The sequence below is a fragment of the Salminus brasiliensis genome, chromosome 2 (genome assembly GCF_030463535.1).
Source record: "Salminus brasiliensis chromosome 2, fSalBra1.hap2, whole genome shotgun sequence".
NCBI classification, from domain to species: Eukaryota; Metazoa; Chordata; class Actinopteri; order Characiformes; family Bryconidae; genus Salminus; species Salminus brasiliensis.
In genome coordinates, this window is record NC_132879.1 from 45,505,296 (window position 1) to 45,518,546 (window position 13,251).

At 42.7% G+C, this 13,251-nt stretch overlaps 1 protein-coding gene across 2 annotated transcripts in view; it reads right to left on the reverse strand.

The window, feature by feature from the left end:
* wnt5b (wingless-type MMTV integration site family, member 5b) overlaps positions 1–13,251 on the reverse strand; it is a 104,744-nt gene that overhangs the window by 39,885 nt on the left and 51,608 nt on the right. The window contains exon 1 of one of the 2 annotated variants that reach the window (XM_072673917.1): positions 11,513–11,565. The exons of the other annotated variant lie outside the window; for it this stretch is intronic. The gene's annotated coding sequence lies outside the window, so the exon portion shown is untranslated. Of the gene's footprint in view, positions 1–11,512; positions 11,566–13,251 lie in introns of those variants that run through there. 2 annotated transcript variants of the gene reach the window in all.

Consider the following 13,251-nt stretch of genomic DNA (forward strand, 5'->3'; position numbering starts at 1 on the left):
TAGAATGCTGTAGAAGGTTAAATATCAATTGATTGCTATAGAAAGTTTTCCTACTTTGTTTGCTATGTGTTCAAAATGAAAGCTTGTTCTAATGCCACAAAAAAGGCCATTTTTAACACTCTAATAAGAAAATATCAAGGTTAGAAAGAGGCTGCCTGAAGTCCGTACAGTTGTGTAAGGCCGTAAATATAGCTGGGCGTACTGTTACCTGGCTCCCAGGCCTTATACATCTGCGTGAGTGTGTGTTTGTGAGGTGCAAGTTCGTGGCTGCTAGGTGCCAGCTATCCTCGGCGAGGTTGTGACAGAGTTTGACTGGTGTCATGTGACCTTGCTGGGAGTGTGAGGGCTCGGGGCTGGAGCCAGGAGGCCCAAGCTGTCGACCTTACACACCCACGAACACACATACACGCACGCAAATATCCAGAGAGGGAAGGAGCCAAGCCGTCAAAACACCCCGCAGCATAAACATGCACGCTTCGGCTCACGCACACACACTCGCAGCCCATCCAGAAATCCAAAAAACAAAAAGCAGCAAAGCTCGAGCACTCTGTGTCGTGGCTCATGGGACATTTATGAGAGTTTATGTATACGTTTTAACTCGACCGTTTTCCAACCTCTCTCACTATTAAACAGGCTGTTATATGACCGGTATATGTAAATTACCTCTGTCCTGATTGGTTGCCCAATCGGGAGAAAACACTCTTTGTGACGTCAAGATGAATGGGCGGGACTAGGCGTAGGCTGAAAATTCTGAACATAGTGAATAGTTTCTACCGACATAAAAAAAGTACATCCTGCTTTTGTTGGAGTGATTGTCTCTACTGCTTAGTGAAGGCTTTCTACTAGATCATAGAGCATTGCTGTGAGGATTTGATTGCGTTCAGTGACAAGGGCATTAGTGAGGTCACTAACTCATCCCAAAAGTACTGGATTGAGCACCATCCATCATTTCAGAGAACACAGTTCCACTGTTCCACAGCTCACAGCTGGGAGCTTTATACCCCTCTAGCCTACACCTGGCATTAGGCATGGTGCCAATAGGTTCATGTTTATCTGCTCCTAAGAGTCCTAATCTATTGACAGTACTTCTCTACAAGGACTAGACAAGCTGTGTGTGTGTGCATCAACTTGAGTTGCTGAGTGCATTCATTGGAAAGGTTGTCCACAAATATTTGGACATATGTATGTATGTATGTATGTAGGTATGTAAATGTGACATCACAAAAAAAAACTACAGTTTAGTGAAGCTGGGACATTTTAGCAGTGTTTACACCTTTTGTCAGACTCTTTTGAAAAAGTCACAAAAATCTGACTGTCCAAGGGCCCTTTAATAAATCTGTGGTTAGCTGTAGATCACCTCTGCTCGAACATTGGCTCTTCATATCTAGGCAATGAAAGTATCTTCAGTGTAGAAAATATAACTCATATTTTAATAATAACTACTTCAGACAGATGTGTTGGATATGCCTGATATTTTAAAACTGATATTTAATGACCTAATGATTGGATTGTGGAAGACTAATACACAAATTTCACATTTTATAAATGTTATTATGTATTAATATACATAATGTTATTAATGTTATTAATATGTATTGACATCGGTATCGTCCTGGTGTTTCATTCAAGAAATCGCATCAGCCCTTAAATCCCATATCGGCATATCCCTTATTTACCCTATTCCAAATAATATTCAGTGATCTGTCCTCACTAACCAAACTCTCCAGAAATAGGACGAGACTCTTTTACTGGTCAACATATCGGTTTTTGCTAGCGCACACACGCATGCGTGCACACACACACACACACACACACACACACACACACACACACACACACACACACACACACACACTACACGCACATGCAATTCCATTCGATTAACTCATCTTTCTTCCTGTTTTATTTCCTCTTCTCTTTTTTTCCATGTCGAAAGCGCAGAGCTTCAGCCAGCCTTGCACTGGTTTTACCCCATTGTGCGGAATGGATTAAGTGACGGGTACACATGTACCCTGCCGTATCCACTTTCATATGCGGCGTAACGCTACACCTGTGCAGTGCTCAGGAGGTCCACGCATGAAAGAAACTTAAGTGCTGGATTCAAAATCCCACAACATAACAATGGCTGTTTTTTTTAAAGAAAAAAAGACAACCTGTAATTGGAAGCTTCTCTTTAAACTAGCCATTTCTATCTTAATCCCTGACCTGAAATGGTCATGCTGACTGACTATAGTGCCTGAACAGGGAGAGGGGAAAAAAAGGAGCTGTTTCAATAGCAGCTATATAATTTCAGAGTAGTGTTACCTTTCTTGAAAAAGGCCTCTGAGAGGGAGGTGGCTTCCTTTGCCATTCACAGTGTTTTCTTTTCCCAAGGACTCTCTTTATTTGTTATATATATGTATATGGACACGCATAGTCATATCAGCACCACATAGTGGCATAACCACCCTTGGCTATGATTTAAATAGTTCCCAGTACTCTATTATCATGCCCTTTTGGAGATCGGTCAAATTGCGTCCTTTGCCCATGACGATAATTGTGCATCTTTGACGTCCCAGTCCAAGTTCACTCCAAACCAAGGTTGGTCATAATATTGACCATAATATATGACTGTTACAGTGGGCGAGATATGGTAGCATTTTAAACACTTCGGGGGTGTACTAGAGCCATTGTACTGAAGGTGTACAGAGAATTAACTTCTTGTGCATGGAGTGCCTCCCAATGGCGTAACAGTGGTGCCCCATGGGCCACTGATGCAAGAGGGGAATGCTGACTTGGCGAGTGTTACAGAAGAATCAATGACCCACCGTGGACCAGTTAACCTCTACAATGAACACCTTCCATCCCCTGATATAGTTCATGCCATGACGTCTCACTTGTGTAATTTGAGCCAAGGGTGGTTATTCCCACTATTAGGGTAGATGGTCATAATATTGTAATATGACTGTGTGTCATGTGTATGTGTGTGTGTGTGTGTGTGTGTGTATGTGTGTGTGTGTGTGTATATATGTGTATATATATATATATATATATATATATATATATATATATATATATATATATATATATATAGAGATATACAGTTACAATACTTACTGAGCTGTAATGCAGTGTAGATGTTTAAAATGAACTCTTTATATCCTGTTACCGAATAATTATAAACAGTTTTTCAGATTCACTGTAGCTATAGCAGTGCCAGATTTAGATATGGGCGACATGGGCAGCCACCAGACGGCATGTTTCTGGGGAGTGATACAGGATCCACACAAAAAGACCAGAACAGTGAAGTTCTTTTTTCACATCAATGACTTTATAGTGCTCTACAGTGCTCTACAGGAAACAGGCTATATGAGGCTCTATCTCTGCTTAGTTGACATCATGACAGTGATTACTCAGAACTCCCTGGAAACGGCAACCGACCACACCAACCGTCTCTTAGAATGTACAATAACACAAACCACAGTGCTTAACATAACTACTACTAAACATCCTTATTTACCAACCAAATACAAATCCCAAACAAACCCCAGAGTATCATGGAAGCACTACTATGCCACAAGACACAGAGTGGGTCAGAGTGTTGTATTTTGACTGGTTTGTGTGAAACCAGGCGGCATGGTGGCGCAGCAGGTAGTGCGTGTGTGGTACAGCTCCGGGGGACTGGGGTTGTGGCTTCCATCTTTGCTCCAGTCTCTGTTTGTGAGGTTTGATGTGTTCTCCCCATGTCCATGCGGGTTTCCACTGGGTGCTCCGGTTTCCTCCCGCCTCCCAAAACCACACATGGTAGGTGTATTGGCTATGCTAAATTGTTAAATATGCTAAATTGTCTACAGAAGTGAATGACTGTGTGTGGCACCCTGTGATGCACTTGGACCCTGTCTAGGGGGTTTTCCTCCCTTGCACCCAGTGATCCCGGGGTAGGCTCTGGACAGGAGTCTGTCCAACAAGTGTGCACACAGCATGCATCCCAGGTAATGTTTAATATAATCACACATATAATCACAACGAACAGACTAATCAATAACTTTTTTGTTATGTTGTTGGAATGGGGGGGATGCTGACGTCTGCCCAGGGCCTGCGGAAGCTCAAACCGCCACTGAGTTGTAACTGAACTACCATTATTCAGCTAGATCGTGTGGAAAGGTCTGTTTCGCTCTCTCCCCTATCTCTTATTCAAGGTAGCTTGTTGTGAGTGTATCGAGTGTACTGTTGCCACAGCACAGTAAGTGTAACTGGTTTAACAGAGGTAAAGACTAGAGTTTAGACCAATAACAGTAATGGTAACGAATGCTACAGCGCTGTGTGCCCTTCACCAAGGGTCATTTATACTGGAATTGTTATTGTGTGCAATTTGAATTGTTGAAATGCTGTTTTGACCGCACTGTAAATGGCCGTTTGTTTGTAGACTGTGGTCATGGGGTCTCTCTCGATGTGTGCTTAAGAGATAAGTGACGGACAGATACAGTGAAACATTCAGCCATTAGTTATGGCATGTTCAAATAGCTCCAGAGATGCAGGACCAAACATACTGTTCAGAGGGTGGCAGTTGGGAATAGGGAGGCCTTTAGTTTCATGTTAAGGGTGTGTTATAACCCCTGAACAGCCATAACCTTAGCACCACCTGCCTAATAATGAGTAGGTCCCCATTGTGCCGCCACAACAGCTCTGACCATTCGAGGCACTAGCTCCACAAGACAGACTGAAGGCACCTTTTGGTTGCTGGCCACAAGGCTTAAGCAGCAGATCCTTTAAGTACTGTAAGATCCTGTTGCCGGTTCACTGGTTGTCCTTTCTTGAACCACTTTTGGCAGATACTGACCACTGCATACCAGAAAAACTCCACAAGACCCACCTGATGTTATGGAGATGGTCTGACCCAGTTGTCTAGCCATCATAATTTGGCTCAGATGGTCAAACGCTTGCTTATTTCTCCTGATTTTAACATCTTCAAGAACTGACTGTTCTTATGCTGCCTAAAATATCCACCCCTTGACAGATGCCACTGTAGATTGAGATAATATTATGGCTGATGTGTACATGCCCAGTGTCCTATTAAAAACAAAAAGGCCGGAAAAGTGTGTATGTGCGTTCCATGTTAATATAGGAGTGAGAGGAGCCTGCAGCATGAGGCTAAACCCCTCCCATCATGTGTGTGTATGTGCATGTTGTTGCTGAGTGTTGGTGTGTGTGTGTGGGAGGCGTAGAGGGGCGTGAGTGCTGTGTGTGTGTGGCATCCACTCAGCCACAGAAAGAGGTAGAGAGAGTGAAAGGGAGGGAAAAAAGAGGGGATGAGAGATGGATGACAGGAGGCGGCGCGCTGCAATCTCTCCACACAAATGCATTAGCCTCTTTACCACATCTGTCCGGCCCTCGGGGGCCACAGGCCAGCCGCTCTCAGCGCAGGTTACGCACAGCCTGAGCGCTGCACCGAACCGCCTGAGAGGTTAATGGAATGTTTTGGAGGCTGGATGCTCATGTGGGGACACAGTTTCAAGCATATATTTAAAGTACCATAGATCCAGAGGCCCTCTCGGCATCCTGCGCAAACTGTACGCTGATCAGAGTTCAAATAAACACGCGCTTTGAAAAAATGTGTGGAAAAGGTGCGTTAAAGGACTCATGTCCTGGAAAACCTCACTGATTTGAAATAGAACTGATTTGAGATGCACTATGTGGACAAAGAACGCCTGCTTATTGATTGTTTCTTCTGAAATTAAGGACATTAAAAAGGCTTTTTATTAGATTTTGGAGCACTGCTGTGAGGATTTGATGGCTAAGAGCATTAATGAGGTCAGGATGTTGAATGATCACCACTCTACCTCATCCCCAACTCATCCCAAAAGTATGTGAATGGAAGGAGCACCACCATTCCAGAGAGCACACTTCTACTGCTCCACAGTTCAATGCTGGGAGGCTTTATGCCTCGTTCGCTACAGGGGCGATATGATAAAAAAATCACGATATTATATTGGCATGATGCACAATATTTCTCACAATGTTTTTGTCATGCATACAAAATTCACCAGTACCTGCAGAATTTAAAATCTCCCCCCATACAGGGAATTCTAATCATTTTTTATCCTGCTCCGTCCAATTAAACCAGGCCAAATTGCACTCTCTGTAATGAAACGCCCACCAACGCCCACCAAGAGGTGCATGTTCATCTTCTCTACAGGGACTAGACCAGCTGTGTGTGTGTGTGTGTGTGCCTTTGCACATCTGTGTCAGCAATGGGTGTAATGTAAAGTAGCAGAATGCATTCATTAGAAGCGGTGTCCACAAACATTTGGACTTCTAGTGTAGCTGTTTTTGTAAACACTGATATGGAAAACTGGCTTAGTCTCAGTTTTGATGGGGAGAGGGTTTTGAGAACACATCTGAATATTTGCTGAACTTCTGGCGTATCAGCAGTTTGCCTCCAGCTTTCTTCAAAAAGCAGATTTCTGAACAACCTCAGGGTTTGGAGATGGAAAAAAAGGAAAAGGAACATTCTAGAAAGAGCAGAGGACAGCAGCATAGTTTAAAAGGAATGTGCCATGTGCCAACAGAATGCAGTTTTCTTCCCTCCCTCTCTTTCTCTCTGTCCTTATCTCTCTCTCTCTCTCTCTCTCTCTCTCTCTCTCTCTCTCCTTTTCCTTATCTCTCTCTCCTTTTCCTTTTCTCTCTCGCTCCCTTTCCTGGTCTCTCTCTCTCTTTTTCTTCTCAAAGTTGAACCCCTCATTTTCCTTATCTTTCTCTCTTTCCATCTCCCTCTCTCAGAATCTATCTCTCTCCTTCTCTCACTAGACTGGAGGTTGCTATCTTTCCCTCCCTTGCTCTCTCAATCTCGCTCTTCCCTTCTTGCTCCTTTTCTCTTTAGGTTGGAGGCCTCCTCTCTCTTCCACCCCTCTCTCTTGCGCTCTCTCTCTCTCTCTCTCTCTCTCTTTCTCTCTTCCTCTCCCTCTCCCTGCTCAGTGTCAGAGACTGTGGAACAGGCAGAATTACACAACAGGAAGTGAGGCAGGTCCCGGGAGCTTTAAGACAAATAGACCGGTTTGATCAAGTTTAGCGCCGGCTCCCCAGAGCCTGCCTCTCAATAGCGGCGCCGCTTCACAAACACACAGGAGGGAAAGAGAGAGTGCTTACGGCTTCATCCAGCCAGCCTCTGCGCTCTCCGCTGTATCCCCTTCTCTCTGAGCACTGGGGGAAATGGCTGATGGCGGCTCAGGGTCACGGGGAACAATACAGCCTCGGCCGTCAGAGGAGCAGTTCAGAAACCCAACAGAACACTGATACAAACAGATCAATAATTCAGTGTTTGGAGCTCTAGAAAAATACACCAGGAAATGCACACTGTTTTTAAACGGTGGTGGTCAGTGTAATCACCGCTCTCTTGTTAAGACAAATGGAAAGCCAAACTGTTCTCCGTAAAGGAATGAGCTGCTTGGGGTATGAAACTAAACGTTTAAACAACCACTAAAAGCCAGTCATAAATACTTATTACCATTAAACAGCACTTTTTGTTTCCATGTGGTGTTTCAACCAGAAGTTGAGTTTAAGCAGCTTGTTTAAAGGCCACACACTGTTTAGCACATTTTTACGTGTACCTGAATGTGAAATTGCTGCATAAGCTCTTTTTGTTTCTCAACTGGCATTTTTTTCACTATTCTAAAATGTGAATTTTAAACCCCAATTAAAAAGATGTTTGTTCAAGCTAATCTTCCCTACTTGCACGTGTTTCTGCATTGTGGCAATTTTTCTTTTTCATTTATTTTTTCATTTTCATAGCTCTAAAACTTTTAAAATGTACAGTTCTTCAACCAGTAAATGCTGTTCTTTCAAGCTCATCATATGTTATATATATATATATAATCCTATTTTTTTATGTGTGTGTATATATATATATATATATATATATATATATATATATATATATATATATATATATATATATATATATATATATATATATATATAAATAAACCTAAAAAAAAGTGGAGCACTATAAACAACAAGACTTATAGCCATCTATTGAGTATTTAGGTCAGAGTTGGTATTGCTATCGATTTTCTGTATCGGCAGAAAATCTGGTATCGAAAGGGATAAAGTGATATCTAAAAACAGACTGATTCCTGAGACTGAGACCATTTGTTTTACTACCAGATTTGGAAAAGAGTACTACAATGCATTAAATAGTTTTGGAAATCATAATTAAAAAAACAAAGGCCTGAAAACTGAATAGCAACTATGCAGAAACTTCATAAAATTAGCCAGCAATGTATTTTTGGATAATTTTTGCATTGTTGGAATGTGTTTTGAAACCAACCCCTTCATATATTGTTGCTTTTTGAGCTTTCTGTACTTGTGCTGAGATTTGTGATTACTCACCAAGCACATTATGTGATGCAACACTGAAACACTTTCCAGAATATGTCTGAATCACTCCAGGAATGCTGGTTAAAGAATAACTAAAAACAGGATGGAGCACTGGCAGTCGGGCCTTATGGGGTAGCCAGTCTCAGCTGTTCATTAATGCGCGCACACACGGACACACGGACACACGGACACACACACACACACAGGGCTACATTCATAATGGTTATCTGCATACTGTCCAGACCCACAATCTCAAACAGCACGAAGAGGGGGGGGGAAATCTACCGTCAGCAAAAGCAAGCTGGCGTCGTTTCAGCTTGTCAAAAGCGGCCACTGAGGAAAGGACGTTCCAGCTCGCCGAGAAGGTGGGAGGGAAGCAGAGAGAGTAGACTGTGTCCACACACACTCACATACACGAATAGCAATTCCTAGCCATGTGTATGGTAGGCTGGCACTGCACACTAGCTCAAGCCATCACAAAGCCCACACTGTGAGGTTATTAAAGGTTTATAAGCTATAACGTGGCGCTTTTACTTGTTTATAAGCGTATATTGTGGCAAACACAGACGCCACTGACTATGAATCTTTCTTATTGTCTGTCTAGCTGTGCTAAACATAAACAGAACACCATGCCAAAGAAGCTGGGCGTGCATCAGCCGGGTAAAGTGACTGCAGATGTTAAAAAGAGCCCTCGAATAGCATTGGAGACAGCTGAGGTACTGGATGTGCAAGGCCTAGAACAAAGCAATTTAAAGGAACATTGCAGCTTTTTTCTGCTATTCTCTATCTGATGTATCTGTAGCATACAGTCCGTTACCACAGATTAATATTCATGTCCGTTCAGTTTGAGTCGCTGGACTTAGAAAAGAGCAGAAAAACGGAGACTCAAAAGACGTGTCTAATAGAAGCCAATGGGCAGTAAACATTTATGTAAAGCTGTAGTTCTGTAGGGCACTTTTCATTATTTCTACAGAGATTTGTAACACTATAAATTCTGCAAATAGAGATTAGGCTGTATAACACTAGAATACTCCTTTAAAGAGAAACATTTCAATATTTTTGCAAATTCAAATTAAAGGGGACATATGTAATCAAAGTCATTCAGAACGGTTTGGTGTGAAATCTCTGCATTCTCTGGATTACAACGGTCACGTCATGCATCTTGAGTTTCAGGATTATATCTGGAAAAGGCCAAGTTGCATAAAATCTTTAAAAAAGCCTCTTAGTTATAGCAGCGTAAATCCTTTCCAGGGACCTGTTTACACCACGTTTTGTATCCTATATACCTTGATATAGTTTACACTTGTCATTTAATTGCATTTCCTTCTCCAAATGTGGTTTCAATGATCCAATCTTTTGGGGGGTATTTACACCTGGCTTTTTATGCGGACAAGTGAAATGTGAATGTGATCCAGTTATCAAAAACGCATGTTAATGGCAGCTCCAAGACGCATCTGACAACCAAAACTCCTCCCAGTACAACGCATGTAATAACTGCCACGCAACGAGCAAATTAGCATATCAGTCCCACACAGCATTTCAGTCTGTAAATTACTCTACCACCTCAGTACACATGTTTCTTCCATCTCCCAAAAAGCCCAGAAATTCATGTGTAAAGTGTGTCCTTTTTGACTGGTGAATACCGCCTCCTGACTGTAGGGGGAGCCCAGGAGCAAAAAATGCTAATTATCACATACTGCTGCTTTAACTAAGATCATGTAGTCTTACACTAATGCCAATAAAGTATTTCTGCTTTTTATGACTGTATTCTGCAGAGCAGAAACTTGGAAATGGTTTAAATTCTTGCATTTTTTTTCATTTTTGCACTTAGTTTCAATCACTATTTCATACTCATCGTCTGACAACAGAAACCAAAAGATATGTAAATGAGAGCAGCTTATGGGGATTTCAGTTGTATTCAAGAGTAGGAGAGATGGTAGACTAGGCAGACTAAAAGATATGGCACAATTACGCCAAAAAAATACGCTATTTAGCTTAAGATGTCATTTAGTGACATTTAGCTTTCCAACATTTATTTGACATGTAACAAATATGTAACATTCTTATTGATAAAATAGGCTCAATCACAGTGCATCCAACAATAAAGACAGCATCCTGTGTCTTTTATACAGGTATGTAAAATATGGTATCACACTTGGAACCCACCTAACCCTAGGTTTAAATGAGTTAAACCGGCATTCTGTGAGGATTGGTATTTTCTGCTCCCCCTGCAGGTGTGGAGTGGAATCTCACTTTTCCTTCACTGCTAAATACAAATCACACTTTGAGCTCTCCCGATCACGGACATGCTTTACACATGCATTTCTGGACAAGCTGAGGGATACAGATTTCGGATCTGACATAAAAAGGAGCATGTCAACTGTCACTGCAGAGTGATATTACATGATTTCACAAAAATATGACTGCCTTGTGGTGGCTCATGCAGCCTCACCAAAGTAATACAGTGCAGTAGCACTCTGAGCCTGGAGAGGCAATGACAGAGACGCCATTCTCCCCAAAGTGGAGCATCAACAGGATTTTGAAGCTGTCATTTTAAGGTAAAATTGCTACATAATGTTACGATTAACTGAAATGAGTGGTGGAAAGGTCGAAAGGTAGTAAATGCTCATTACTTTCTATAGAAAAAGATGCAGTGCATTGCTCACACCCTTCCTTTCCACACTTCTTTCACTCGTACTTTCTTTAGCATTCTATCTTAATACACTGTTTACCCCCCTCTATCCCCTCTTCCCCTTCTCTCTCTTTCTCAGTCAGTTGTAGAGGCTCTCACTATGACATGGTGAAGTGCTGCTCATGTCTGCCTCAAGGCCTCAGTTGAAAGCAGCCACTGAAAGTTATAAAGCATCTGACATTATCACTGCATGCTATTCAGACTATTCACCCCCCTCCATCTCTCTCTCTCTCTCTCTCTCTCTCTCTCTCTGTCCTGCTGTCTTTCTTTCAGTCTCTACATCTCCATTCCATTTTACCCTTCTGACAACATCGGCCTTTCTCTCCCACAGCCAACGATTTCTCCTTCCCAGCCGGATACAGCCTAACCCTTCATACGTGCAATCATATAGACTACTGTATATGATCCACATGAACACATCTCTCTCCCTCTATGCTACCTTATTCCTTACATACACATACTTACATATCTGCCATTTTTAGCCTCCTATTTCCATCTTGCTTTAAGCTCTTTCTATCCTCCCTCTCTCTCTCTCTCTCTCTCTCTCTCTCTCTCTCTCTCTCTCTGCTGTGAGGCTAGCTGCTGGGAGACTGTAGAGAGCGGTTCACTTTTGTGCTGCCACTTTTTTTTCACAGGCTTTTTTTTCAGCTTTGTCACTCAACGCGACATGTCCTGTCACATGGTCCATTCGCTCCGACAGACACAGGGCCAGAAAGGGCTGCTTTCCTCCCTCTCCCTCTCTCTCCCCACACAGTCTTTTCCTCTCTCCTTCTCTTTCCCACTCTCTCTTTCTTTTCTCTCCCTCTCTCCACATTCTGACACTTTCTCCTTTTTCTGTATTTCTCTGTCTTTGTCTCCACCACTGTCTCTCTCTCTCTTTGCCTCTTTCTCAATGGCCCTTGTCCCTCTCCCCTCCCTCCCTTTCTTCCTTGTTATCCCCTTATCTCCTTCCCTCTTTCTTTCGTTCCTTTATCTCTCAATTTGCCTTTTTTATTATTTCCCCCCTATCTCTATTTCCCTCCTTCCCTCATTCCTTCCTTCCTTTCTTCCCTTTATCTCTCCTTTCTCTCTCAGTTTCTTACTTTTTCTCTTTTTTCTCCCCTTTCTTCTCTTTCATGTTCTGCCCTTATCTCCCCCCTTTATTCCCCTCTCTCACTCTTTCTCCCCCTTTTATTTGTCCTCTTGTTTCTGTCTCTCCCTCTCTTTATCATCCCTGTCCCTCTTTCTTTCTCTCCCTTTATGCCTCCTTTCCCCTTCACTATCTTTTCTATTTTCTCCCTTTCCCAATCTATCTTTCCTTCAGTCAGTCTCTCGCTACCTCTTTCCCTTTTCCTCGCTCTCGCTCCCTCTGAAGCAGGAATGGGTTGCAGTCCTCTGTCGATGTGTATCTGCTTTTTCAGTCGTGTCTGAGAGCGGGAGCGCCGCTATCTGAGGGTAAATCAGAGTCGCTGCCTCTGGATAACTGTTATTAATGTGGTTCTGTTTATGGAAGCATTTGGTGCTGTGAGTAAAGCGAGAGCACACATCCACAGCAGACACTGTGAACGCTCTTCCTCATGGCAGCAAAGGCCGTCACATGAATGATCGCACATGTCTGGATGTGTATGTGTCTGTATGTAACTTAGTGTGTGAGTGAGTGTGTCTGTGTGTGTGTGTGCTTGTGTGTCTCTTGAGTCCGAGAGGTGCCAGAGAGAGGACGTGGTCCAGTCCAGGCCGACCCCATTACGACACCCGTGTTAATTCCCTTGAACAACATCTAGCAGCTTGTGTTCTCACAGTGATGACACAAGACTTCAATTAAAGGCAGGCCAGGCAGGGAATACGCCACGGCCCCACAGCACCAAACACCATTGATTTACTCTGCAGCACACGCAGGCCAGGTCGTGGCCGTCTTCGGCGAGAAACTACCTGATCTGACTGCTCAAAAACGCATGCATGCACACGAGGACCCAAACAATAATACGACAGTGTTATCACTATCTATCTATGTAACTGTATATCTGTCTGTCTATCTATATGTCTAGCTGCATATCTGTCTGTCTGTTTGTCTGCATATCCGTCTATCTATCTTTCTATGTAACTATCTATCTATCTATCTATCTATCAGCTATCTATCTAGATATGTATCTAGCAAGCTAGCTGTATATCTATATGATATGTTTATCTATCTACCTGTATATCTATCTATCTAAGTTCCCAGAAAA